Source organism: Pleurodeles waltl, chromosome 11 (genome assembly GCF_031143425.1).
Source record: "Pleurodeles waltl isolate 20211129_DDA chromosome 11, aPleWal1.hap1.20221129, whole genome shotgun sequence".
Lineage (NCBI taxonomy): Eukaryota > Metazoa > Chordata > Amphibia > Caudata > Salamandridae > Pleurodeles > Pleurodeles waltl.
Genome location: NC_090450.1, coordinates 410503848 through 410528897, shown reverse-complemented (window position 1 = coordinate 410528897; position 25050 = coordinate 410503848). Strand labels below are relative to the sequence as shown.

Genomic DNA, 25050 nt, shown 5'->3' with positions numbered 1-25050 from the left:
GGGAGGAGGCATTAACTGAAATTGTGACAATAACATTGTCCAATGTAAGGGTGGAGATACTCAAGATAGTCTCTAACAAAGCCCCTGGTCTTGACAATATACCGAGAGATTTGTAGAAGGGGGAATTCGAGATCTGGGCTCCTTACTTTAGAATCAAATTAAATTCTATCCCTCTAGGGCCCCCCCGTACCACCTACATGGGTGGGGGCTGAAATAGTCCCAATTCATAAGAAAAGTTCTTTATTAGATTCATGTAACTTCAGGCCTGTGACGGGCTGTGTCCGATAACAGACCCGTCCGTGGATGTGGCGCAGACTAGCTCTGCCGTGTCCAACCCGGAAGGTCCGTCGACCAATCCCCTACGATTTCTGGGTCCCGAGGAGCAGCGGCAAGGGCTGCGCGGCAGTTCGGCAGTAAAAAGCAAGACGGCCCAAGAGGGAGGGAAGGAAGCAGCAGAAGGAGCTGTGTACCGACACGAGGAGGACCGGAGAAACAAGCCGTATCGAGGAGTCACCAGACCACGCCCAGGAGGGATCCAGAACTCCACCAGCGGCACGGGAGGTGCCCAGCGCGACATATCGCCACCCTTCTGGAGAAGCGTGACCACTCCAGGTGCGTGTCGCTGTCGGGTAAGGGAAAAACAGGTGTGGTTGGGAGGGATTACCACGACACAAGCATAGAGGCAAGGGAAGGGTGGGTAGAACGGGGAACCTCCATTTTTAAACACATAAAAGAAGGGGTGTGGTGGCGGGGAGTGCACAACAAGGGAGGGGAAAGAAGGAATAAGGGAAAAGAACGAAGAATACAAAGAAGACAGGAAGAAAGAAAATGGATACCACAGAGACAAAGACAGCCAGAAAGAGAGCTACCAAAGACAGCTAGGGAGTGTAGGCAAAGTGAAGAGACAAAGGTCTAAACAGGAGAATAGGGAGACATAGAGAGAGAAAAGGACTCAAAGGAACAAACCAGAATCGGGCCACAAGAGAAAGAGGAAAGAAGGAAACATAGCCCACCACAGATCATAGACCCAAAGGATAGAAAAACCGACAAAGAAAAGAAAGGCAGAATAACAGGGAAAGGATATACAAGAAAAGAAGTAAAGGAAAAGATAAAACCTGTATATAGGATATCCTACTTACCGGTGCTTTATCTTGTGTTTCCTCACATGTGCCTCCCGGTAGCCCTGGAAGACAAGAAACAAGAAGAGGGAGAACCTGAATCGCAGCAGTCACCAGAATAGGACACAGCATCATACTGAATACTTATCGTGCACATCCAAAATAAAACTCACCTGAACTGTTAACTCGCTGATTACGTGTCCTCTTTGAGTCACCCGGTCACAAGGCCAATCAGCCTTATTGACTGCTCCCAAAAGTTATTTAGTAGAGTTATCCTGGAGCAGTTGTTAATTTGGATTGAGGACAGAGCGATACTCTCCCCACTCTAGGCAGGGTTTAGGGAACATACTAGCAAGGTGGACCAGGCCTTTAGACTCCAGATCATCTACTGCAAAATATTGACCCTGGGAGGTGGCCAGCTTTAGGTGGACTTTGTTAACTGCTCGGCATTTAATCTGGTACCCAGGAAACATTATAACATGTTTAGGCAGACATGGAGGTCCCTGGTGACCTCATGGCTGCTATAATAAAGCTCCATTGCCACAAATATGCACAAGTCTGCTGTGGAAAGATGGGCGAGATGATGGCACAATTCCCTGTCAGCAGAGGGGTAAGGCAGGGTTGTGTCTTGGCCCCAACTCGTTTTACATTATATTTCAATGATTTAATATCATTACCGACTGACTGTGATGGGGGGGGCACCCTGCCTGACCAACATTGAGGCCACGACCTTGTATTTGCAGACAGCACTTTATTATTGTCAAAATCACCAATGGGGCTGCACAAGATTTTATAATGTTTTGCGAACATTTGCATTCAGCGTGGGCTTGAAATAAATGAGGCCAAGACTAAATATATGGTCTTGAATCCTTGCCCCAGTACAAGATCAAATCCAAAGCTGCTAGGGATTACCTTGGAGTAGGTCCAACTATTTGAGTATTTAGGGCGGACACTAACAGAGCAGTCAATTGGACATATCACATAGACAAATCAAAGCTTAAACTGATGGAGAATACAGAGGCATTGATTAGAATGTTGAAAAGGTCACTTTTTGCCCATAGTCCACGGTGATCCAAATTTATAAACAGCAGATGCTTGGTTCATCCCTTTACAGAGCTGAGCTGTTTGGCCATAAGGACATGGAAAACCTGCAAGCTCTGGTGAACCACTTCGTGTGGCAGCTGGCGGGGCTATCAACTAGCATGGCCCTGCTTTCCCCTAGACTTAACATGGATGTAAGACCACTTTCTGAGATGTTAGGCGTTAGGCCTGTACTTTACTGGAAGCGCATAGGGTCAATAGAAGAGCTTATGACCTAAAGGGAGGGGTTGAAGGAAGTCCTAGGCATTGTGGGATCAGGAAGTATTCACTGGGTTAACTATGTCAAGGAGACCTTGATAAAGATGGGCGGTCTTACCCTTTGGATTGATCCCTGGGAAGCTTCTACAATTAGTAAATCCCTCTTGAAGATGAAGTATAGGCAATCCAATGGCCTGCAACCATTTCTGCATGTTCCAAATGGTGTCACTATGGACATGTTTCTTCTATTTGAAGAAGATTTCAAATTTGAGTGTTTCTTTGCTGAGACAAAACCTACCCAAGCTAGGAAGTTGTACCTGCAATTCAGGAATGATACACTTCCTCTTGCATCTTTTAATATCACATGGGTGCGCCCATCTGCATGAAGAAAGTGTATGCCCCGTGTGCAGGTTAAATGAGGAAACTGAAGTGCATATTCTCTTCTTCTGTCCTGCTTATCAATCGGGCAGACGAAAATGGCTTACCCCTTTAACCTTGGGGCGAGGAAATTTGCAGAGGCTCTGCGAATGTTAGGCAGATGCTAAGCAGAGCACAGTGTATGCTGTGTCTCGCTATTTATTATTGATGTGGAGAATTCGACAGAAGTTGTGTTAAAGGCTAAATCTTCCCACCCACCTGGTCATGTAAGTGTGGGGAATAGTCCAAGAACTGTAGGAAGAAGTTACCACGCCCAGCTCTGAACGGGACGGCGAATTGTTCTGCCATGTATATTTTTTTGCCATACTATGCTGATTTTAACTTTTATTTTTCTATTTTAGACTTCTAAATATTATATTGTTATGCTTTAATGTGATGAATTATATTCTTGATTTTATGGAAAATTGCCGAAATAAAGTATTTGATTAATTGATTGATTATGTGCTTTAATTGTTTAAGAGTAAGACTTTAGTTGTTTGTACTTGGGAAATACCCAAGCAGTACACAGTCGCCTGGACTGGGGTTGTTATTCATAAATTGAATACGGATTTCCACTCAGGTTGACACGAAGAAAGCAATAACTCAATTGAGTTTAAAGGTTTAGGCATCTTGAAATGAGAGTATATATTTTTCTGAAAAAAACTAAATGCATATTTAGAAAAACACAAAATTACCTTCATAGAAGACTGCACCCCAGATGCACGGGTTTGCTGAGGCTTAAAGAGAAAGTAAGATTTCCAGGTGTGCCCTAGAACATTATACAAATGTTGTTAATGAGAAAGCTTCTTTGTTACTAAATCTGGCAGAATATTTCTTGCACCACCATAAAATGTCTCCTCATAATAAGCCAAGATGACAGCTGTTATTTTATAACTGATGGGAGACAAATTAGTCTAGGCTGGCTCACACATTATTTGGCTAATACTGGGATATAATTTGGGTGTTTCAAGCTACCTTAACACCGAAGCCCTGCAACCCAGATGAGAAACCAAGCTTCTGTTTTAAGAAAAGAACTGGAGGTGTAACTCTTTGTGTATCTCAACGCAAAAAATTTGTGACAGAAGTACCCTGACTAGAAAATGTCTGATAATATTGTTTTATTTTAAATTAGAAGAGGAGCGTTGGAAAATTATGCAATAAGAAGGCACTCCTTGAAATGAAAAATGCCCTTACAGTAAAGGCCCATTACAATTGGGATGTGGTAGACATCTGATATGAAATTTTGAGGAGAAAGATAATTTTGTAAATAAATGCCAACGTCAAAAGGAGAAAATTATTTGGTTGAAGTGGGAGAGGTTAGATTAGTGAGCCAAGAAGTCATTGTTAATGCCCAAATAAATTTTAATTGATATTCTTTGGAGTCATTTTAGTCCTATAAAGGATGTTTTGTGTCTTGTGGATTCAGGAACCGTTGGAATATTATTGATAGAATATGTGTTAGCTAGAAACGCATTTCCTTTGAAGAAATAGACGTCACTGGGTTAATAAGAGAAGTGGACTGGACAGATCTAAGTGGACCTCAGATTTGGTAATGCCTAAAATATGGACATTTTTGATGGGAATAAATGCTCATCTTGAGCAGAGGCAGTTCAGTAAGATTGTTGTTCCAGGGTTTGACACCATTTTAGGAATTCTTTGGGTAACCCTGCACAGTCCTGCTATGCATTGTATAGAATGGTCGTCTTTGAAATGCCTCTGTAAATATCCGTTTAAGTAAAGTGATGCACATTCCCTCTGCATGTTTAGGAATATTATTTAGAGAGGAGAGCAATTTAGGAGTAGCTGAACACTTAGCCCGTGACAGTGACTTTCTTATGTAATTGTATTCAGTGTAAAAGACACACAACAGCTACCAATACACCGAAAACATATCTATGAAGTTGATACCAGAAAATGGAAATCGATGTGGCAAAGCATGTGCAGTATCCATCAAAGAACAAGATGTATTGAAAAAGTATACTGAGAAAGGTGGTCCTGGATTGCCTATGTTCCAGTTCAGGGAGGGCCTGGCCTGGCAGTTGGGGTTAGACTGTTCTGACTGGAGCAGGGTCAAGAATGATGTGCATATGGCTGGGTCCAAACAAAGGTGGCATGTTGTGCAAAATAACAATGGATTGGGATCAATCAATCAATCAATCAAGGATTTATAGAGCGCACTAATCACCTGTTAGGGTATCAAGGCACTGGGGGGAGCTACTGGTCGTAGAGCCATGTCTTGAGGCGTTTCCTGAATGTCAAGAGGTCTTGGGTCTGGCGCAGGTGGAGCGGTAGGGAGTTCCAGGTCTTGGCGGCTAGGTGAGAGAAGGATCTTCCTCCGGCGGTGGTGCGGCGGATGCGGGGGATGGAGGCGAGGGCGAGGCTGGCGGAGCGAAGATTGCGGGTGGGGGTGTGGAAGGTGAGTCTGTCATTGAGGTAGGCTGGGCCTGTGTTGTAGAGGGCCTTGTGTGCGTGGATGAGGAGTTTGAAGGTGATCCTCTTTGATGCTGGTAGCCAGTGAAGGTCTCTGAGGTGGGGGGAAATGTGGTCAGAGCGTGGGGGCCATGTAAGCGTTGAAGAGCTTGGGGCTGAGCGAAGATCCTTGGGGAACGCCACAGATGATTCTGGAGCCTTCTGACAGGAACGGTGGGAGGCGGACACTCTGGGTTCTGCCTGAGAGAAATGACGAGATCCAGTCGAGTGCCTTGTCACGGATTCCAGCGTTGTGGAGGCGTGTGCGGAGAGTGTGATGACATACTGTGTCGAAAGCTGCGGAGAGGTCCAGGAGGATGAGTGCTGCTGTTTCTCCTTTGTCGAGCATGGTCCTAATGTCATCTGTGGCAGCAATGAGTGCAGTCTCAGTGCTGTGGTTTCTGCGGAATCCGGATTGGGAGGTGTCGAGTACCTTGCTGTCTTCCAGGAACCGGGATAGTTGGCTGTTTACAATTTTTTCGATGACTTTGGCTGGGAAGGGGAGGAGGGAGATCGGCCGGTAGTTCTTGGGGTCGTCTGGGTCTGCCTTTGGTTTCTTTAGCAGGGCGTTGATTTCTGCATGCTTCCATCTTTCTGGGAAGGTGGCTGACTCGAAGGAGCTGTTGATGGTTTTGCATGCTTGAATTAACCTCATCCATGCTCACTTACTCGGGATGTGGCCCGAGTAAGTGAGCATGGATGAGGTTAATTGAAGCATTCCATCCGTCACTTTTTTATATACTTTAGGACACAGTGCATTTAGCCATCTGTGTCACCTGCTGGAGTGTGTTTATTTTTATGAAAGGCAAATAATTGTGCTTTTTTTCTGCGTACCAAATAAGAAGGGTGTAAGGGACCAATATAAAGAATGTAAAGGATCTGTATTCTTCATTCTTCACCGGGAAGCATCAAATTTAGTTGTAAAAGTTGAACATAGTTGTTGGAAAATGGCCCTCTCTGAAGGGTCACCCCCAAATTTTTGCCTTCCTCCTCCTCTTTTTCTAACATCGTTTTTGTTGGTTATAGGACTCTTGGCACTTTACCACTGCTAACTAGTTCAAAAGTGCATGTGCTCTTTGCCTAAAACATGGTAACATTGGCTCATACCCAATTGGGATGTTTAATTTACTTGTGAATCCCTAGTAAAGTGAATTACATGTACCCAGGCTCTGTAAATAAAATACTACTAGTCGTCCTGCAGCACTGATTGTGCCACACACATAAGTAGCCTCTTAACCATGTCTCAGGCCTGCCATTGCAAGGCCTGTGTGTGCAGTTTCACTGCCACTTCAACTTGGCATTTAAAACTACTTGCTAAGCTTTAACCTACCCTTTTATTACATAAACGTCACCCATAACGTAGGCCCTAGGTAGCCCACAGGGCAGGATGCTTTATAAGTGAATGGCGGGACATGTACTTGTACGTTTTACATGTCCTGGTAGTGAAAAACACCCAAAGTCGTTTCTCATAAGCCAGCATTGGAAATTCCCTTATAAACCTTTAAGTGGTAATTTCTGATCTGAAAGGAGTGGCATTGTTCTGTTTGGTGTGGTTGCAATGGCAGTGATAAATCCGGCTTACTGGTGAAATTGGATTTAGCATTACAATTTTAGAAATGCCACTTTTAGAAAGTAGGCATTTATCTGCACTTACTACTCTCTGTACCTTACAGCCTGTCTCTAATCCACATCTTGTGTGTGCTAGTTGACAGCTCCCCTTTTGCATTCCACCCAGGCACCCATAAACATAGACACCCAACTGTATCTGGGCAGGAAGGGTGAGGGCTCATACTTACACTTCATAGGCTAGTGGCCTGACCTGACACAAAGGGCTGATAACCCTCACAGATCTCCTTGTGGGCAGGACTGGGTTGAAAGGGGAACTGGTGCACTTCAAAACCACTCTTTGAAGTCTCCTCCACTTCAAAGGCGCATTTGGGTATATATATACTGGGTCTGTGACCCCCTTAAATCAGACACTTCTAAACCTACAACTGGACTCTGTCAAAAGGACTGCAGTGCTGCCCAAAGGACTCATCTGGACTGCTTTTCTGGTAGGACTGCTCTCCTGCTTGTTACCCTTCTGCCTTCTGACTCTGCTGGAAGGACTGTGCCTCCCCCCCACAAGTGATCTCCAAGGACTTGTCAACTTACCTCCTCTTAAGAAGTCTCAGGGTTATGAAAGACTTTGCCTAGGGGTAGAAAATCCACTGAGCTGGAAGAATTGACACAATGCCTGCAGAATCAATGCAGAGGCTGTCTCGCAGCTGAAAAACTGATGCAGTGTCTACCGAATCGACGCAGAGCCTGTTTCATCATCACAGCACATTTGGATCTTCCACGCATCGTCCCTGGGCATCAATTTGTCACCGCACTGCAGCAAGGAACCGGAAATCAACTCCTTGCCCTTACAGCGAGGAAAGAAGCAATGCATCACCTCCACCACACCCAAAAAGTTGACACACCAGTTTACTTTCCAACATCTAACTTTATTTGCGGCCCGCAACATCATTATTTTTTATGCATCTCAGGTACTTTTTGCTAAAGAGATACATCCAATGATTCCTATTGATTAGGACTACTTAAACCTTTAAAAAGTGATACCTTGGCTTGTGCATATTAGATTTTTGTTGTTTTAGTCTTGCTTTATTCAGATAAATATTATATATTTTCCGAAACTGGTGTGGAGCACTTTTTGTGGTATTTTCACTGTGTTATTGTATGAGGTATTGCACAAATACTTTAAACATTGCCTTCTAAGTTAAGCCTGCCTGCTCTGTTCCAAGCTATCGGAGGGTAAGCAAGGTATAGTTTAGGTTGTGTTGAGACTTACCCTGACTAGGATTGTGGTACCTACTTGGACAGGGTGCATACCTCTGACAAATAGAGACCCAATTCCTAACAATAGTCCATCTGATAGACATCATGTGATGTAAATCTAGGGCAGAGGTCTTCAATCTGGGGGTCGCGACCCCCAGGGGGGCCATGGAGTCCTGGAAAGGGGGTCCCTGCATTCCCCCAACTGATTGTTAAAATGACTGAGGTGAACTTTGATGTATTGAGTCTCCTGTGCTGTGAAAGCCACAGACAGCTTAGGAGGCCTTCACACCAGGGCGTCTGCTTCCTGAATTAAATGTAAATGTGCTCTACGAGCTGATCTGAAAATGTAAAGGTAATCTGCAACTGTAAAGGATGCTGGCAAGCGAGCTGATCAAATCACTCACAGCTTTGTGATGACAAACATTTATTCTTTTTTTACGGGTAGTGCAAAGAGTTAAGAAGTGTGTGTGCTTTCAATTGTAGTTACACAGCGCTTACTTCACCTGGAGGTGTTGAAGGGACAGCTACTAAAAATAAAAAGGTATTGCATATGCTCTGGTATTACTTAAATCTACATTTTGGAAGCACAGTTTTATCTTAAACCTCTTTGTAGTGGCCTATCTTATACAGCGTGTGCATTAACTAATAGAAGTTTCCTAATGCACTACAGTGCATTTCTCAATAAGTAACAACTTTCTTTTATTTTTCATTAAATCTGGCTGTTATTCTATATGTAGTTACCTGACGGTGAAAGGCTTGAGCTGCTGGAACATCACTTTTTTTACGTTCCTGCGGCTCATACGTATGAGGTGACACAAAGCCACCCTATGGGGCTTTGAATGGCCTCATAGATATGGAGTAAGGCAAGGCAGTGCAAGCCACTGCATTGCCTTACTTTGCATCAAGGAGAGGTTCCGTGGGCTTCGTGGTGGGTGTTCCCACGCAACACCCATGGATTTTGACGCTGCCCCAGATTTACAAAATCATGTAAACTGGAGCAGTGCCAAAACCTCAGGCCTCCCCGGAGCAGGCATAATGAGGACACATGTTTTAATTTCTCCTTGTTTTTCCTCTTTCCATGTGTGTTGCTATCTGCCACACATATAGAAAGAGGCACAATGCCTCTCTGGATTGTTTTTGTGCAGCAAGGTGCCCCTTCCTGCACAAAAACAATCCTGGCTACGTTGGTGCTAGGCAGCAATTTGTGCGCTAGTGCAGGAGGAAAGGACAGTAATGCACTATATTTCATAAATACGGTCCATTCCTGCCCTTTTGTATTGGTGTAGGGCAGTGTAGCAAGAAGAGCTGTGGCACTGTCCTACAGCATGAGGACCTTTGTTTTTAGCTACACCTTTAGCCACGCACCCACACTCAACTGACCTTTGATTTGCTAAACACTGTTTAATATTAATATTATTTCCTCACCGTAAAAATGATTTGCTGTGGGAAATGGGGACATTTATTATTTAGTACCAGGTTCTAGAAATATTTGTCAGGAGGGGGTCCTTAGACCTGAAAATCTTTGAGAAAGGGTCCCGGCATCAAAAAGTTTGAAGACCTCTGATCTAGGGCCTATATAAAGGACAACCATAGAATGCTACAGTAGAGAGGAGATTGGCGTTATTCTGAAAATAAGGATTGGACTTTTGGCTTAACTAATGAACCTAATGCACCTTGTGCTTTACCAAATTTTGTGGATAATGTGTCTAAGGAGTATCTTAATATATTTACCTTATTGATGAAGTAGATAAGAGCAACTGCGCCTGATACAAAATATTCCAGAAGCTTTGAGACAACCACTGGTAGGCCACATATGACAACTGCGGATTCCAAGTGCAGACTGCTATTTCTTTTTTTTATGATAAGTGCTTTCTGCTTGTAAGATCGCGGGAATAAATTTAATGTAAATGCAGACATGGAGTGGCTGGTGTTTAATGATTTTTAGACTAATTAGGCATTCATGTATTCCACAAAAGAGTATGAGCAATCTAATTAGTTTTGGTGTCCCAACTGATTTGCCTCACTAGGAAGACTGTACCAGGCCTTCAGAAAAAGTTGAAAACAGTGCTTATCTGAAATGCAATGATTTATACTGCACCCCTCCAACACTGACAGTGTTGTTTTAAATAGGTTAATACCAAGACTGACACTTTAAATGTTACTTTGGGAGATATGTTACCTAAAGTTTACTGTGATGGAAGTATGCACTTTTGTTTTTAGAAATGTAAATGCAGCTTAGTGTAATGTCAAGGAATATGTAGACAATGGAGACAGTACTAGCGGTATGCTGAACATCGGTCTGCTATAGTTGATAAGTGAATTCTGGTGTGTCTGAAAACCATTAAATGTACAAATAAGGAATAAGCGATATGGATGTTGTTCTTCTTTCCATGGCTTAACTGTATGATTTACTATGGCCTAGGAGTAAAAATGTTAAAATGGATGACTTCTCTAAATCAAAATCAAGGAATATCTATACTGATAAGACTTTAACTAGTGTGCCACTGGAGAGAGATAGCACCCTTAAATAAGTAGTGGATCATGATTTTCACCGTGATCCTGTTCATTTATCTAAAAAAGCAGCTAATAACATAAATAAAGATTATGAAAAGTACTAAACTGAAAGAAAAGTTGCATACTGCAATAACTGTTTGCATTAAAATGTAATACAGATGCATCCGTCCTTGAAAATGGCAGTAGTATAAAAATAGCAAACAGGTATATCAATTCTCTCTTGGCTCCATTTAAAGTTTACCTTAGGCTCTATCATCTCACCTATTCCATTTCATGAGTACACAAACCCTCTCTTCTCCCTTTTAAAGTGTTACAACTTTTTTGACCACTTTTACATTTTGATACGATATTTGTCTATGTGAAGGATATTATATCCATTGACCAGACTTTTAAGGACATTCATATTTAAATGGCAACTCCCATCACATAAGGTTAAATCCTTTCAAAACAGAATTCCATCTTATCTACCAAACTGACTTCTTCCTGTTTAACCCTGGGTCAACTCACTTACAGAGCTAAACTGCAAACCCTCCCTTGATAAAACTGTGAAATTTCTAGGATTAGTCTTGGATACGAACTGGACTATCCAGTACACATCAATATATTTTTCAAAGGGGCGTTATTCTGTCTCACTTTCCTATATATGAAATAAAATCATTAATTCCATTCGTTTTTCAACTGAGTGAGACAGTTTCTCGTTATTAAGGTTGCACAATGCCAAATCATTGTTCATAGGAATTCTTAAGCTGTACCTGGCCTCTTTCAAGGCAGTTCTACATGCAGCTGTCATTCTATTAACATATGAGTATGAAAAGATTTGACAAAATCATTCCTATTCGGATCACTCTCAATATAACTTCCTATCAAGTGAAGATGCAGCTTCAAACTAGTGTACATAAATTGCAAGGTGATCCATTCTGGTGCCCCAAACTATAAGGCTCAGAAACTTGTCGCCCAGTGTGGACGCTGCTATATTCAGATATATCATACTTTCCTACAGGAAGATCCTTCCTTCAAAGAATTACTACCATAGTCTTGAACCTGTTCTACAATATAATGTAGCAGGTTTGGTAGGGGTAGATTTTTATTCCAAAAGATTTATTTCAAAATTGATCATTTTATTGCATTGGAGCCTTCTGAAATTAGATTGGTACCTTTATTATTTAATGACATTTATCACTTCATGAAGTGATGCAGGAACTCCACTTACCTCTTAATTTTGGAAGACTGGTTGGTCTATTAAACATGGAATTACATAACTCTTCAGCTTTTCATCCTCACTTGAAGGGTCATACTGAGAGATCCAATTGAACTTGAATTGTAATTAAGAAGCATCATTAATTAACATCATGATAATTGAATGGCGTAGTTCATTTTAGCGGATTTTTTTTAACAATAACTCAAACTTCGTTTGTTATAATCCCGTCTTTTTTGTTTGCAAGTTCAAAAAACCACAACTTCTTCCACTAAGCCTATTCACTGCGACTCGAGACATGTTGTTAAGAATGTATAGCATGTACACAGCGAGGCAGAATGTAAGATACAAATGTATGCAGATAATAAAAGTAAACTGGCCTGGGTTACCATAACTAGGTTAAAGTGTGGCCCACTACAAAGAATTTGAGTATGCCTGACACTCATAGGAAAATATAGCATGGATTTTTAAACCTTTTCGGTTTTTAAGGGTGGTTGAACCTACGGCTGTGAAATAATAAATATCATGCTGTGTGTAAGTACACTCATTTTTTCTCTTCAACCCACTAAGAATTTTGATAGCTAGTAATAGGCCCATTTCATGTTCTCTAAAAACAACTGTGAAGGCATTCCCTGTGTTTGCAGTCCTAGACATTTTAGAATCGTGACTAATTCGGCTTAATTATGTTTGTGATGTATGGATCACGGCTCTTTGAAAAGAAGCTGAGGGGGTTTTGATGGGACATCTGGGGAAAAAAATCATTTGTGGTAACTGCTAATCCTAGATCTACCAGGTCTCAGGAGAGAGTTCAATCTAACAGTCAAGTGTCCAGAAGTTGAAAAGAAGATCTAAGCAAAGCACCACCTTTTCTCTAAAGTTTCATAATAGAAAAGTCTGGAGGGGATTATGTGCTAATAGAAGGGTAAATAAATGTATGGTCTGATTGTATTTATCAGGGTGAACTGGTGTCTCACCACAGCATGTACTACACATGTGGTAGAGTCTTAGTAGGCAGCTAAGGTTTTGGAATAGTGGCTCACTGTGTGTGGGGTGCCAGTCACACAAAGATGCAAAATGTAGAAAAGCCCACAAAAGTTTGTGCATATAATTGTAGTGTCCCAGGTTTAAACATTTTTCATGCAAAGCAGCACAACAACCAGATTTTCTGAGCTGCATTGCACAAGGATGAACAATTAGTGTAGAGCCATCATATTAAGATTGGCCTGCAGCTTATGCCATTCATTTCCTGTGTGTTTCTATTAAAGCCTGTGTTGCATAACGCACAGCCTCGCAAAAGTGAGTCTGCGTCTGTGTAACTTAGAAGTTTACTGGAAGCATAACCGTCAGTCCAAAATACCTATTTCTGTACATGCATAGGACTCCATACACTGAATGTGTGCATGCAGGAGACATTTGTTTTTGATTCAAAGCCCGGTGTGGCTATTGTAGTAGACCAGGCTTTGCATCAAAACCTATGGGTGTTTGGCTGATCCGCCCAAGTAACACCCCAGTAACACCCCTTAGACAGAAACCCCCAAAGAGTGCTTTTTGTGCTATTAAAAAAAGTACACCCTTCTAGAATAAAATGACTATTGGAATGGAAAGTAAATACCATGCACCATGCTGCCTTGCTCAGTGCTTTTGCAGAGTTTTAGTAAACCTGGGCCACAATGTTTAAGCCTGCATCATCAGACTGGACCGCTTTGTTTTTAGTACATCAAGCATGTGTGGGAGTGTTAGTGGACAAAGTTATGTGCCCACTTAGGCATCAGAGTTTATTGTTGAAATGTTCAAGGTTTTGCCATGTAAGAGGTAAACCTTTTTTTTTATCATCTTTGACTTGCAAAATGGAAACTTGTTTCTTTGTCATAGTGCACTGAGGCCTGCTGTCCAGACCGCACTGCCAGTGCTTTAACCCTATATAATATACATGTCGAATTGGATACACCCAATTGGCAAGACGTGACTTACTAATAAGTCCGTAGTGCAATGGTACTCAGGGTACCCAGGGCATGTAAGACTCGGTGTCCACTCAGGGCTGCATCACTGTTTGTGCCTTGATTCATGTGACGACTTACAAAATGAATCTCAGCCTGCCACTGCAGACTGGTAGGACAGTGTTTTCACTGGTTGTTCGACTTTGCCATTTAAACCTATGACAAAGTCACCCTATCCCTTAACATTATATGTAAGTCTCTCCTAAGGAAGGTCTATGGTTTCCTACGGCAGGGACCAATATTTTGTATAGTAAGACATATGTTTCATAATATGTCCTGGCCACAACACAATCAAATTGTCATTTTGCTGGGAGTAAAGTTGATAGCCCTTTGGCTAATACAGGATTACAGCGTGACATGCCCACCCGGCTAAATTTTGACTGGGACTACCATATGAGGTATTAATATAATTGTGGCATTAAATGTGACCTGATGCCCAGATCTAAATTATGTCACTATTAATGGGGAGCGGCTTATAGAAAGTTGCCCTTCTGTGCTGTGCTTGCCCAGCAGCCTCCCAAAAGACATCCCAGGCTCATGAGCAAAGGGCAGTGCCACAGCAGCAAGGTGTCACCTCCTTTGCTTGGATGGGCACTCGGGGCTTGGCTCAGCAGCAAGCTCTAAAGGGAAAGCCACCTTTGATGGGCCGTCTGACCTAACACCCCTGAGCAGAACTTCTTTTGTTTCTAAAGACAGCATGGAGACAGGGCCAGGGAGGGGAGCTCACCCACAAACCAGTTTTGCCATGGGAATGTTGCCCTCATATAGCCACACCTGTAGGGTGGGCTAGCTTGCTCCTCACAATGGAGTAAGGGTTGTGCCATCTTGAAAGAGACAAGAATATGGCATTCTGTGATAGGTAGATGCTACACATCACAGGAACGTCCTCATTAATTAGGAGGGGACCTCATAGCCCACTGGCAAGTGACTGTGTGGCCCCCCTCAGGCACTTTCCTGGGATAAATATGGAACCCCTGGCTTGTTGACCCTCAGTACTTGCTGAACTAACAAGGAGGATGATAAGAAGACTACTTTGCACCTGTTTGAAGCACTTAAAGATAGGCTGCAACACTGGAGCAGCTGCACCTGCTGCACTTTGGGCTAGATGAGTTTGGACCCCGTTCTGCATGCCTGGCATCGGGAAAAGTTGAGGACCAGCTCCAGTCCAAAGCAAAGACTCCAAGGGTCAGTTGACTGCCCCCCAGAACAGCACTAAGGGCATTAAAGCTGGAAGAGCCCAAGTCGAATCTTTGGTAGGCACTGCAAACGGTTTGTCACTAATGGGCACCAGGCACCCCAAAAGACCATTCAGAGATAGCCAAAAGGTGCACCCATGTCTGCTGGACTCATGAGTGACTGGATTCACCACCCAAGGAAGACACCAGCCTCCACCAAGGATTCACACCCCTACCACTGTGGACGGAGGACTCGACCGAGCTTCACTTCCATGGACCACACAGCATCAGGAACACCTGAGGGCATCTTTAAGCCTGCATCCCTCAGCATCAGGACCACTCCATTGTTGTCTATGGTGGTCATCCAGTGAAGTATGGATCTTGCTTTAAAATTCTTTAGTGTCCAGGTAATTGTCCAAGGTGTTCATTGTGCCCCCCTAGACCTCTGTCCTGTCTGACCTGGTCACCTAGCTTGGGTCAGAGTTATCAAACTAACAGTTTCAAACTTTTTGTCGGCCAATGCCTGTTTGCAGATGATTTAAAAGTTATTTATTGCTTTTAAAATCGGTTTCTCCAGAACCCTCTGGTGGATTTTGATGATTAAGGTCTCTAAAAATTCACAAAAATAAAGATTTATTTTTATAAATTTGTGTTGTGTTTCTTTCATGTTGAGTGCCTTTCTTATTTTATTGCTTAGTGCTGTTAAATGCTTTTCACATTGTTCCTTTGCTAAGCCTTACTGCTTGCAGTCCCAGCTCTCCAGGATTGAGCTTAAGGTTAAGTAAACATACCTGAATGGACCCAAGATGGCATTTGAGAGTGTACTGCATGATAAGGCTACCCAGCCATTTCATTTAGTACACCCAAATCCTCACATTGGAGCCTAGCTGTGGGATCCAGAACTTGTGTTTAGCTGTACCATACAACTAATTAGTTAGCAACTGACTGAAATAAATGTTGCCAAGTTGAGAAGTATAAGTTTGGCTAAGTTCTGACATTCTAAAGGCACCTGCTTCCAAGAGCTCTAGGAGTTCATAAAGTGTTCTTGCTACTACAAAAAATCTTCAAGGATATAGAACAAAGGAATCAACTTGGCCACCTTACCTTCTTTGAAAATAAATGAGTTGAGGGCACAGTGTAAAGAGTCGCAAATCCTTCCAGGAGTCTCAGCAAAGAAGCATGATTTTGAAAAACCCAGAAAGCCTGGGAAGAGGCAAGGAACGCTCAGGGTCTTCTGGGGAATTATATCACCCTTGTGAGTGGAGACAAGGGTGATAATTTGGATCCATTCACAGAGGGGGACCAGGAGAGTGTGGTCCCCACAATTTGTTCACATAATGACTTCCTGCCTAGGAGTTGGAGGAGCTTCTCTTCGGTAAGGAGGTCTAGAGGCCCAGCTTAGCCTCTTGGAGCTACAGGAGAGGAAGCTGGCCCCAGAGGAGAAGAGACCGGCCCTGGAGAAGAGAAGGGCCAAGCTGGGGATGAGACTCAGAAGAATGGTGGCAGCAACAAGTTATTTGTTGCTTTTAAAATCAGTATCTCCGGAACCCTCTAGTGGATTTTGATAATTAAGGTCTCTAAAAATGTATTCAAATTAGGGCTATTATTTTATAATTTTATCAGTTGGTGGCTTGTTTCTTTTGTGTTGTGTGACTTTCTTATTTTATTGTTTGGTATTGTTAAATGCTTTAAAGATTGTTCCTTTGCTAAGCCTTACTGCTCGCAGCCACAGCTACCCAGAGTTGAGCTTATGGTTAAGTAAATGTACTGGAGGGTGCCAGAGAGCTTGAACCATGATGGCCACACATTAGTGCTGCTCAGCCGGCTCGGACTAAACATTCACCAAACATCCTAAAATGGAGCCGCCATCAATAACAGAAAAGGACCGTCTACAATGCAGGAAGCTATGAGGAACAATATTGGCTATACCAGATGAAGTGGCAATTGCTATCTTGGGGCTAAATACACTGAAGCTGCAGCCGCAGCCGGCGAGGGCCCGGCAAACAAGATGGCGGCACCCAGCATGCAGTTCTAATTAGCACAGAGAAGATATAGGGGTTCCCCGCAACTAGCTGCATGTTGCCTGAGAGCCAACCTACTGGATGCTGCAGTTGGAGTGGCCTTACCAGTAGAGCATCTTCCCATGCAGTGAAACCGGTGAGGTAGCGTGAGTGACCCAAAGCACGCTGATGCACAGCGGGAAAGCATGCCCCGACAAGGGAGGTGACTGCATGAAGGTATGCACACAGGCGCCTGAAAAATAAAACAGCAACAGGTGGGGAGCTGCGGTGGAGGTGAAGGGTGGAGACGAGCACTGGAGTGAGCACTGCTGGCTGGGCAAGCAGTGAGTGATGGTGACAAAGGCATAAAATCACCTCAAGGGAAATGCCCTAATAAACCTCTTAGCCTGGAGACACTCGCACATGACAGCGCTATAAGCCTGGAGGCATCAAAACTCAGACATAAACACTACAAGATAGGCTACCTGAGGAGAGTAAAAGAACCTACATCCATTGGCCGAAAACTGAATGTGGGAAAGGTAATGGGGGGCTTGACTCATACACCAATAATGTTCCCCCTCCCCCCAGCACCGCCACTGGGTCCGTATAGAGGCCCAGCTGAGTGCCTCACCCAGGGACACAACCATTCTCCAGCTCCGACATGGGGAAGACAGAGAAGGGACAGGCTCGCCTCACCTTTGAAAACGCAAAAAGGAACCAGAAACCCTATCAAGGCACGGATGATGCAGCTCAGCAACCCCAGACCTTGAAACCACCCTGGTAGCAATGCAGCAAATCCTAAACTCAATTGATGGCAAGATTGAATCCCTCAATATATGCATTGACCATATGGCTTCCAAACTAAATAAACAGACAGCTCGAATAACAGCTGCTGAGCAACGCATATCCGACACTGAAGACAATTTAGAATCGGTCTTCACCAAGTGCCTGCATATGGAAAAAGTCCTAGAGGTGATACGAGCAAAAAATGAAGACCTTGAAGCGAGATCACGCCGTAACAACCTGAGAATAGTTGGAGTACCTTAATCTACCAATACAGGCAAGATGGAGCAGTATGTGGAGACCATGCTTCGTGACATTTTTGGGGCTGAAAATCTGTCTGACATGCTGTTAATTGCATGAGCCGACTGGTCCCTTACAGGCCACACGCCTCCCTGATCCCATGCATGTCCTATTATAGCTAGGCTCCTAAACTATCAGGATGCAGTGCTAGGCATGGCAAGAGAGAATCGGGCGGTACAATATCAAGGGAACTCTATCGCCTTTTCCCAGATTTTACAGTAGCAGTACAAACAGCCAGAAAGGAATTTGCATCGGTCAAGACAAAGCTACAGCACATTCCTATATTCCACACCATGTTGTACCTGGCTCGCTTACACATAGACTACTGAAGCAAATCCAAGAAATTAGCGACCCAGCAGGCAGCCACTGTGTTCATAAAAACATTATCATCAGCACGAAGTGATAATCCGCCCTCTGACCCAGGTGAACCAGAGTACTAACCCCATTCACACTTACTGAGAGAAACTACCAGAAATGCTATGCCAAGTAAAGGTATGTCTGCGTGGTCTCCCTGGAACTCGTGTTACAGGCCTCTTGGCATCACCGCCATATGACAGCAAGGGGTACAGAGTCTCTATCGACTACAAGACTAATCTAATGAAACCCAGGTGCAGCATGGGAATGCACTGCTACCAACATCACTTTTCAGATACGACGTCGTAATCAGAACTACCATGCCCTGCACCCACAATATTGAATGAACAACATGGTAGCCCAACACAAACTGGGTCACAGCCACTCCCAGCTCATGGAGGACCGGGGTCTCTGGAAGCCCAGAAGGGGGTATTCCCCAACCAGTTCACTGTGGTGAAGTGATGATGTTTCTGTTTGTTACCAGTGAGCGAAATACTTTGCAATATTTTGCAACGTTAGCAATTAGGGGTGTCTTTAGCAGGTTATAGGCACTAAAGTGGGTGGGGGAGGGGAAGTTATAGATTGGTCTTTGTTGTTAATAATGCACCACTGTACAGCCACATACCACAAGTTTAGCCCAATTCATACGAACACAAGGGTTGATGGCACATAGGGCCCTCGCCCCAAGGTATGGCATGGCCCCTGCTGCAGGTCAAGTAATACTATTAACATGGAATGTCCACAGGTTGAACAACCTGCTGAAGACAGAACCGGTACTGGCATATCGCAACAGGCACCATGTTCTAATCATCCTGCTGCAGGAGACGCATCTCACTGGCACCACAGACCGGACTGTTTGCTCTGACTGGGCTGGTGTAAAGGTGGTTTCTTCATTTTCTTCATACTCCAGGGGGGTATCAGTCCTGATAAAAAAAGTGTACCATTCTCGTTAACCCACTCTCAAGTGGATGAACTGGAGAGATGTATAATACTACACCATATGGCACCCGCTTATCCTGATTGCAACTTATGGCCCCAGTATAGATGACCCAGACTTTTACCTATCATTATAGCGCAGTGCTTAATTTGTAAATAGAAAAGTGGCGGTGCTCAGAGCTCTCCTCTGAAGCACGCGGCTGCTGCAGTTAAATGTGTGAACACTGAATACTGAGGCAGCGTAATACTGAAGCCATCTCGGGCCTCTTTAATCCATTTAAAACCACTCCCAGCGATTCAGCTCACTCTTGTAGCGTTCTGCTTTCTCCCATTGTGACGCTTTTTCGTTTTTCTCTTCCTCCGTCTTTCCCATGTGTGTCTTTTGCTCGCAGCAAATGCTTGAGGCAGAAGACTAATCCCTGGCCCTCAAAAATGAGTGCCGGTGCTCAGCACCGGAAACAACAAGCACAAATTAAGCACTGTTATAGCGTTGATTACTGATGCTGCCATCAGCAACCATTATTTGGGGGGAGATACACATTTCTCCACCCCGATATGGATAGATCAGCTACCGGTGACTAGCAGGGCAAATGCTCGGCCAGCGCGAAACCGAAAGCGATGGACACACATCACGTGGTTTCTTGTGGCGACAGAGGAACCCGACCGCTAGGGAGCGCGTTTATTTCCTCAGTACATGGTTACATGGTGTCGACTGGAATGTTAACTGGTGACCAGAGATGTTAGCACACCAATCACAGAGATTAAGCACTTGCCACAGACTTTGTCTGATCGTGCTCTGGTGAGATTAGAGTTAACTCTTCCCGCACTACTCCCCACTCCGTTCACTTGGAGGTTTCGCTCCATGGCTCTACATAATATAACCTTTAAAAACTGGGTGCGGGAGGCAATATACAAATTCTATAAAAAGAACACCAGGTCAGTAGATAGTGCATTCATACTGTGGGAGGTATTCAAAGTCCAGTATATGTATCAGTCTACAAGCTGGCGTATTACGTGACACAATGACACAACTACAGAGCACTGAGTGAATTATTAAATGGCCGGAGTCTCATTACACAATGAGCCGAGTGCCCAGATATTGTCAGAAATGCGGGAAGCTATCACAACATACAAAGACACAGCAGAGAGGGAGACGCAGCTCGTTTCTAGGCGACATATAGGAGAGACACAGAGAGGGAGGCCGTCCAGGTAGGAGCCTTCCACAAAAGCTGAGAACACAAAGCACGCCCACATATATTATAGCCGTGTCCACCTCAGACAATTCGCAAGTATATGACACCCCCACTATCCTAGACACATTTATGAATGATTATTCAAGCTTATACCGTTGCCGCAGCTCCGCCACAGAAGCAGAGATTGGGACTGTTTGGAAGATATCGCGTTGGTATGGTTGTCTAACAGACAAAGGGAATACTTGGTGCAACCTCTGACCACAGAGGAGGTGAAGGAGGCCATCTGTCCCCTGACAAATAGGAGAGCTCCAGGCATTGATGGCCTAACTAGCAAGTTATACAAAAAAATCGCAGATATTTTAGCTCCACAATTGCTTACTGTATTCAATGAAGCCTACAATTCAGGGCATTTGACTCTTTCCCTCAGAGAAGCCCTCATCATAGCTCTCCTTAAACCGGAGAAACCACTAAACAAATGTGAGTCCTTTAGGCCACTATTGTTAATAAATATAGATGCAAAGATTCTGGCCAAAATTCTCACTTACAACCAGTTCTTACCACCATGGGTCTACCGGACCAATCTGAATTCATACCATACCGATCCACGGCCCATAACTCGTGCACTATCTTTTCTCTGCTCCACCATTTAGACCCAGACATGCAAGCTGCTGCTGTGCTGCTGGACACAGCCAAAGCATTCGACTCCCTTGAGTGGACATATATGTTCTTGATACAAAGGCGCATGGGGATATCACAGATTCTCTTAAAGTAGATACGGTTGTTATACACTGACCCTGAAGCTCGGATGATAATTAATGTCTACATCTCCCAACTGCTATATATATCTAAATCTAAAGGCACAAGACAGGGCTGCCCTCTAGTCCCCATCTTGTTTGGGCTGGCTCTGGAACCTCTAGCAAACATAATCAGGCAAAGACATGCGGCACCAACCTGCGCTTTGCCAGTCACCTGCTAGCTATATCCCTTTATGCAGAAGACATGGTACTATACATACCTGAACCCTGGGTATATTTAGCGCGGGGCATACAGGAGTATATTAGGTATGAGCATTATTCAGGGTTGAGCATCAATTGAGAGAAGTCCACTATCCTTCCGCTTACCCAAAGCACAGCGCCACACATCCTAGACTACCCATTGGAGTGGAGCATCTACCCAGTTAAATACTTAGGCAATTGGATCAACAGTCCTTCGCTGCAACTATGGCACAGCCATGACTCTGCTAGTCATGCAGATCACGAAATAGATTCACCTGCCATAATCACTAGCGGACAGGGCAGTGCTGCTCAATATGATAGTACTCCCCAGGCTATTATATTTATTTGTTAACATCCCCATTCCGCTGACACATTTTTTTCACAACCCTACGCTCAAAAGCACTGACCTTAGTTTGGGCTGGTAAACAACCTAAGATAGGATGGAGCACACTTACTTTACCTTATTTCTGATCAAGGGGAATGTGAGGTTCCTGATTTTCAGAAATACTACCTCTGTGCCCAGGTGCAGTATGCACACTACTGGGTATATCCCCAGGTACATTTGCCCCATTTGGGAGTCGAAAGGAATGTTGCACACACACAATCCCGCTCAGGGCAATGATGCCACCTGGGCGACCAGCAGCGCGTAGAGGAGAGATTAACAGAGTAGAGTGCACAACAGCAGCCTCGCGCTCCTTCTGGGCCATTGCGGGCAAGCTACCACTGTATGCGCCAGCGCTCTCCCTGCAGGACAACCAAACCTTTCCGCGACACGCGAGAAGAAAGAGCTAGATGTACAGAAAACTCTTGGCCTCAATACCACGGGGGACGCATATACGAGGGGGCGTTTCATAGACAGGACGGAACTCAGACAGGGCTAACCGTACATCCATTACACCTTTTTACATTGTACCATCTCCGATCTGCTATGAGTATCTCTACCCGCCCTTCCCAGTGGAACACCCCACGCTTAGTGCCTTATGCTTCCATTTTCTTACGATAATGGCATTACTCCTAGTCCTACTCCCTCGCCTTCCTTTTAACCAATGAGGCCTCCCGCCTCCCCTCTAGACCCTCCCTTCCCCTTTCAAAACCCCCCCCCACCCTTATCCCCTCCTGTACAAAAACCAAGCCCAAGCTGCAACTCGGACAGTCCGTACCGGGAGGGTGGGAGGGAACGGAAAAGGAAGGCGAGGGAGTAGGACTAGGAGTAATGCCATTATCGTAAGAAAATGGAAGCATTACCTCCCGTCCCTCCCTCGCCTTCCTTTTAACCAATGAGACATAGCAAGAAAACACACAGGAGACGGACATCGAGTTGCAAGACCTTTATTTAATATCCTGCACCAAGAACATCCCAAACATTATCTCATAGAGGATAAGACCCGGTGACCTAACACCGACTCCAAACTACCCAAGTCCGACAGCCTATAATGACGCACAAACGTCGAAGGAGAAGCCCAAGTGGCGGCCCTGCAAATTTCCACCACGGAAGTCCCCTGAAGCTCCGCCACCGTAGCCGCCATGCCTCTGGTAGATCTCCCCTGAATCCCTTGAGGAGGAACCACCTCTTTCAAGGAATAGGCCAACAGAATTAAAGAACGAACCCACCGACTCAAGGAAGCCGTGGAAGGTTTCTCACCTTTGCGAGCCGGACCAAAATTAACAAACAGTGAATCCCCTTTACGAAAAGGAGCCACCACCCGCAGATACTCCAACAAAACCCTGCGCACATCCAACGAATGCAAACGGACCTCCTCCCTTGAGGAGGGATTCGGACAAAATGAAGGAAGGATGACCTCCTGCCGGGAATGGAACGAAGAATTGACTTTAGGAATAAAGGAAGGTACCGGAACCAGAACCACCTGATCGTGAAAAATCTTACAAAAAGGAAAGGAACAAGCCAATGCCCCCAATTCCCCCAACCGACGAGCCGAAGTAATGGCTACCAAAAAGAATGTCTTCAAAGATAGATGTCGCAAATCACAGTCCCCCAAAGGTTCAAAAGGGGGCTCCGTCAACACATCCAAAACCAAGGACAGATCCCATGAAGGAAAAGAACGTACCGGGCGAGGAAATAAATTAACAAGCCCTTGAAAAAATCTCGGCATCAAGCGCCCTTCATCCTGAAGATTACGCCATGGTCCTCTGAATGCCTGAATAGCCGCCCACTGCACCCGAAGAGATGCCACTGACAACCCTAAATGAGCACCGTCCTGCAGGAACTGCATCACCTCAAAGATAGAAGCGCCGGTAGGATCTAACTCACGACTTAAGCACCATGACGAAAACACCTTCCACTGTCTACCATAAGAAAGCAAAGTGGAACGTCTCCTCGAAGCCAGCAATGTAGAACTCAAAGCTACCGGCACCCCCAGACCTGTCAATCCCCGTCGTTCAACTTCCAGGCCGTCAAGTGTAACCTTCTCAATGACCCCAATGGGAGGCAGGGAAACTCCAGGGGAGACGGACAAAGAGGCAGAGGCCACATCCTCCCGTCCGCCATCAGCCTCAACAAGGGGAACCAATTCGCCCTCGGCCAAAGTGGCGCAATTAGGACAACCCTGGACCCCAGATCCCTCACACGTAACAGAAACGCCCTGAGTAGTTGAAAAGGAGGGAACGCATACAAAAGGCCCTGCGGCCAAGGACATGACATCCCGTCCACCTCCCATGCTTGGGGACATCGAAACCGGGAGCAGAAGCGATCCACTTTCGCATTCCCTACTGACGCAAACACATCCAGCACTGGAAGACCCCAAAGCCGAACCAGATGCTGAAACAGAGACTTCCGGAGAGAGAAAAGTTGAGAGGAAGGAATCACTCTGCTCAGCCGATCCGCCCGAACATTCACCACCCCCCGAATGTACGTAGCCCTGAGAGAAGGAACCCACTCCTGAGCCCACACAAAAATCTCCCTGACTAGATTGAACAGAGCCCTTGACCTGGTCCCTCCTTGCCGATTGACATAAGCCTTGGCCACTAAGTTGTCTGTGCGAACCAGAACCGCCGAACCCCTCAGGGAATCCTGAAAATGGACCAGAGCCAGGAATACTGCCCGCAATTCGCGCCAATTCGACGACCGACTCGCCTCCCGAGGGGACCAAAACCCCTGAATCTGAGCCGACCCCATCCATGCCCCCCAACCGGAGAGGCTGGCATCCGTCGTCACCACCACGGGTCTCAGAGGCGATAAAGAAACCCCTATCCTCAGGTGGTCTGCATCCAACCACCATTGCAACTCTCTGTGAATCAATCCGGACCCTGGAACCCTGTCCTTCATAGAACCGGACCCTGGTGTCCACCTTCTCAAGAACCATGTCATCAAGCACAGGAGATGGAAACGTGCCCAAGGAACCAGAAATATCACCGACGCCAAATGACCCTGCAGACGCAACCATAGAAGAGCTCGGGGAGCAGACCGCAACAATACCTTCTTTACCAAAGCCTGTAGGACACCCAACCGTTTTTCTGACACAGTCACC

At 44.9% G+C, this 25050-nt stretch overlaps 1 protein-coding gene across 1 annotated transcript in view; it reads left to right on the top strand.

Moving 5' to 3' along the window:
• The first annotated feature begins 402 nt into the window (after positions 1-402).
• The window catches only part of GPC1 (glypican 1), a 448857-nt gene continuing 424209 nt past the window's right edge, over positions 403-25050 (top strand). The window contains exon 1 of the mRNA XM_069213742.1: positions 403-612. The gene's annotated coding sequence lies outside the window, so the exon portion shown is untranslated. The remainder of the gene's footprint in view (positions 613-25050) is intronic.